Below are 5,270 nucleotides of genomic sequence, written 5' to 3'. Positions count from 1 at the left end.
TGATGATCTCTCCATTGGCAAAAGATTCCGGAATAGTCCCCCATTCGGATCTCCGGGAGGGGACTGCCAAGGGGGAGGTTACCATGAGAAAAAGATTGAATAATCAACGAAAGGATAACGTTCTACGAGTCGGGGCGTGGAATGTCAGAAGCTTGAACGTGGTAGGGAAACTAGAAAATCTGAAAAGGGAACTGCAAAGGCTCAATCTAGATATAGTAGGGGTCAATGAAGTGAAGTGGAAGGAAGACAAGGATATCTGGTCAGATGAGTATCGGGTAATATCAACAGCAGCAGAAAATGGTATAACAGGTGTAGGATTCGTGATGAATAGGAATGTAGGGCAGAGGTTGTGTTACTGTGAACAGTTCAATGACCGGGTTTTCTAATCAGAATCGACAGCAGACCAACACCGACAACGGTAGTTCAGGTATACATGCCGACGTGGCAAGCTGAAGATGGACAGATAGAGAAAGTGTATGAGGATATTGAAAGGGTAATGCAGTATATAAAGGGGGACGAAAATCTAATAGTCATGGGCGACTGGAATGCAGTTGTAGGGGAAGGAGTAGAAGAAAAGGTTACAGGAGAATATGGGATTGGGACAAGGAATGAAAGAGGAGAAAGATTAATTGAGTTCTGTAACAAGTTTCAGCTAGTAATAGCGAATACCCTGTTCAAGAATCACAAGAGGAGGAGGTATACTTGGAAAAGGCCGGGAGATACGGGAAGATTTCAATTAGATTACATCATGGTCAGACAGAGATTCCGAAAGCAGATACTGGATTGTAAGGCGTACCCAGGAGCAGATATAGACTCAGATCACAATATAGTAGTGATGAAGAGTAGGCTGAAGTTCAAGACATAAGTCAGGAAGAATCAATACGCAAAGAAGTGGGATACGGAAGTACTAAGGAATGACGAGATACGTTTAAAGTTCTCTAACGCTATAGATACAGCAATAAGGAATAGCGCAGTAGGCAGTACAGTTGAAGAGGAATGGACATCTCTAAAAAAGGGCCATCACAGAAGTTGGGAAGGAAAACATAGGTACAAAGAAGGTAACTGCGAAGAAACCATGGATATCAGAAGAAATACTTCAGTTGATTGATGAAAGGAGGAAGTACAAACATGTTCCGGGAAAATCAAGAATACAGAAATACACGTCGCTGAGGAATGAAATAAATAGGAAGTGCAGTGAAGCTAAGACGAAATGGCTGCGGGAAAAATGTGAAGACATCGAAAAAGATATGATTGTCGGAAGCACAGACTCAGCATACAGGAAAGTCAAAACAACCTTTGGTGACATTAAAAGCAACTGTGGTAACATTAAGAGTGCAACGGGAATTCCACTGTTAAATGCAGAGGAGAGAGCAGATAGGTGGAAAGAATACATTGAAAGCCTATATGAGGGTGAAGATTTGTCTGATGTGATAGAAGAAGAAACAGGAGTCGATTTAGAAGAGATAGGGGATCCAGTATTAGAATCGGAATTTAAAAGAGCTTTGGAGGACTTACGGTCAAATAAGGCAGAAGGGATAGATAACATTCCATCAGAATTTCTAAAATCATTGGGGGAAGTGGCAACAAAACGACTATTCACGTTGGTGTGTAGAATATATGAGTCTGGCGACATACCATCTGACTTTCGGAAAAGCATCATCCACACAATTCCGAAGACGGCAAGAGCTGACAAGTGCGAGAATTATCGTACAATCAGCTTAACAGCTCATGCATCGAAGCTGCTTACAAGAATAATATACAGAAGAATGGAAAAGAAAATTGAGAATGCGCTAGGTGACGATCAGTTTGGCTTCAGGAAAAGTAAAGGGACGAGAGAGGCAATTCTGACGTTACGGCTAATAATGGAAGCAAGGCTAAAGAAAAATCAGGACACTTTCATAGGATTTGTCGACCTGGAAAAAGTGTTCGACTATATAAAATGGTACAAGCTGTTCGAGATTCTGAAAAAAGTATGGGTAAGCTATAGGGAGAGACGGGTCATATACAATATGTACAACAACCAAGAGGGAATAATAAGAGTGGACGATCAAGAACGAAGTGCTCGTATTAAGAAGGGCGTAAGACGAGGCTGTAGCCTTTCGCCCTACTCTTCAATCTCTACATCGAGGAAGCAATGATGGAAATAAAAGAAAGGTTCAGGAGTGGAATTAAAATACAAGGTGAAAGGATAACAATGATACGATTCGCTGATGACATTGCTATCCTGAGTGAAAGTGAAGAAGAATTAAATGATCTGCTGAACGGAATGAACAGTCTAATGAGTACACAGTATGGTTTGAGAGTAAATCGGAGAAAGACGAAGGTAATGAGAAGTAGTAGAAATGAGAACAGCGAGAAACTTAACATCAGGATTGATGGTCACGAAGTCAATGAAGTTAAGGAATTCTGCTACCTAGGCAGTAAAATAACCAATGACGGACGGAGCAAGGAGGACATCAAAAGCAGACTCGCTATGGCAAAAAAGGCATTTCTGGCCAAGAGAAGTCTACTAATATCAAATACCGGCCTTAATTTGGGGAAGAAATTTCTGAGGATGTACGTCTGGAGTACAGCATTGTATGGTAGTGAAACATGGACTGTGGGAAAACCGGAACATAAGAGAATCGAAGCATTTGAGATGTGGTGCTATAGACGAATGTTGAAAATTAGGTGGACTGATAAGGTAAGGAATGAGGAGGTTCTACGCAGAATCGGAGAGGAAAGGAATATGTGGAAAACACTGATAAGGAGAAGGGACAGGATGATAGGACATCTGCTAAGACGTGAGGGAATGACTTCCATGGTACTAGAGGGAGCTGTAGAGTGCAAAAACTGTAGAGGAAGACAGAGATTGGAATACGTCAAGCAAATAATTGAGGACGTAGGTTGCAAGTGCTACTCTGAGATGAAGAGGTTAGCTCAGGAAAGGAATTCGTGGCGCAAACCAGTCAGTAGACTGACATGTCTTGGATACTGATTTTATGTATATGACATAAGTATGTCCCTCAACTGTTTACAACTCAACGTTTTACACTTTGACACGAGACGTGGATCATGTTTCTTCTCTTTACTTGTTCCCCAGATTGTAGACTCCTTCATAAATTTTTCATATTTACAGTTATTTTGTCTTTCAGCGGGTTATTTCAGGGCTGTGCAGATAATGTATATCCGAATGTTCAATAAAAATCACGGAGTAGTTATTTAATGAAGTTATTAATAAATAATATAATTGTACAACGTCTAGAGTGGAAATTCGTTATTGTATGCTTTATGTATGTGACAATGGGTCTATCTGTTCCTTCTGTCAAATGATTACTGTTAATTCACTTGTAGAGTCTTGTCCTCGATCCTCATCCTGTTTTTAATCTGTCTTTGTGTTGTATGGTTGATAAACTGATAATGATACCATTGTTATTTATGAATACAGGCCTGAACATGTCGCAGTGAAGCGCCGAAACTGGTAGCTATGCAATAAATAAGATCATAACGACGGCTGTAGGCGTTTCATTTTCTTACAACAAGAAAACTTCGTCCCATCACTACGTCTTTCAAACAGCTGTCGAGAAATGCAATGATCTGTGTTTCAAATTTTCCGCATGAACGATGTTTCCAGCCTCTGAAGACAGTCTAATGAAAGGCGGAAATGAAGTTTGGACTGATAAAAGAATCCAAGGATGCAAATTTCATTTAACCCACAGCTGTTGGCGAAAAATACAAACACTGGACTTGGACATCGCTACCACGCCAGTAATCAAATTTGAAGGTTTCTGTCTTATATATTTGATTCTCAGATCCTAATATGCTTGGTGACTGTTTTGCTGAGGTTTTCATGTCAGCGATGCCTACATAGGAAAAACTGCAAATGTTTTGTAGTTACTTAGTGTAAATCCTTCATATAATGGAAAATGCGTTCTTTCCTCCATCTATGTGAGCAGAACTAAGCTGCAATAGACAGTGGACCACCAATACTTATGAAAGTTTCCACAGCATATATAATAGACTGTAATATTCCTGCAGTCGATTTATAGATTTCTTGAGGTGATGAAGCAAATTCAGATCGGCTTTAAAATCGCAACAGAGTCGTCAAAAATCAAGAGAAAGCAAATTAACTGTCTAGACTTAAAATTCATGCTACAAAGTCAAAGCCGGAAAAATTTCCTGATTTCAGTATGTGAAATCGGCTTCCTGCAAAATCAGTTCAGGAAGCACACAGTTAAAAGAAAGAAAAGCATTGTGATTTTTTACATACATATATATATTAGGAAAAAGTGAAGAAATTTTGTAAATACGAGATTTGAATGAAAAGTAATGCTTCCACCTTCATTAATTGGGTTTGGGTGGGAAAATTTTAATAAAGCAAATGCAGAAATAATCCTTAGAATGTGATCTTCAATTACCAGTATTCACTTTTCCACATAATCACCAGCCAATTGAATACATTTCTGTCAAAGATGAACAAGTTTTCTGAATCCGTCACAGAAGAAGTCGACACTCTATTTCCGCAACCACAATCTCACAGTTCTCTCAACGTCTTCATCAGAAGCGTAACGATGTCCCCGCAGATCGTCTTTCATTATCGGCAACAGGTGGAAGTCAGACGGTGCTAAATCTGGACTGTATGGAGGATGGCGTACTTTGATGGGATTCAGTCACTGAAGTTCTGCTGTGGTGGTCCGTGAAGTGTGTGGTATGGGAGTGTCATGTTGCAGGAATACATTTCCCTTTTCCTTTCGGACCGTTGTTAGCCGTCGTTTCAGAGTTCGCCGCGTTGTGATATAACGCTCTGAATTTATTGTTGTTCCACGATCAAGGAAATCAACATGGATAACACCATCTGCGTCCCAGAACACTGTGGCCATGATTTTTCCAGCTGAGGGCTGCCTGCGTCTTCTATTTCTTTTTCTGGGACGAGACTTTGTGTCGATATTCCATAGACCTACGTTTCGTCTCCGGGTCGTAATGGTGTACCCACGTTTCGTCTCCTGTCACAATTGAATGGAGAAAGGCGTCACCTTCGTTCTCGTAACGCGAGAGGAGTTCCTGGCAAATTTCAAGTCTGTGCGCTTTCATTTCAGGAGTCAGAATCCGGGATACCCATCGTGCACAGATATTCCGACAGTCAAGCAAAGCAATAATGTGACCCACACGTTCTTGTGAAATGCCGATTGTGCTTGCAGTTTCTCTCTGAGTGATACGACGATCGTCCTGAATCAGTCTGTCAATATCTTGCTTGTGAAACTCGGTGGTTGCTGTCACAGGACGTCCAACTT

Source organism: Schistocerca nitens, chromosome 1 (genome assembly GCF_023898315.1).
Source record: "Schistocerca nitens isolate TAMUIC-IGC-003100 chromosome 1, iqSchNite1.1, whole genome shotgun sequence".
Classification (NCBI taxonomy): Eukaryota; Metazoa; Arthropoda; class Insecta; order Orthoptera; family Acrididae; genus Schistocerca; species Schistocerca nitens.
The sequence above is the reverse complement of the archived record's forward strand: the minus strand, read 5'-3'. Positions refer to the sequence as shown.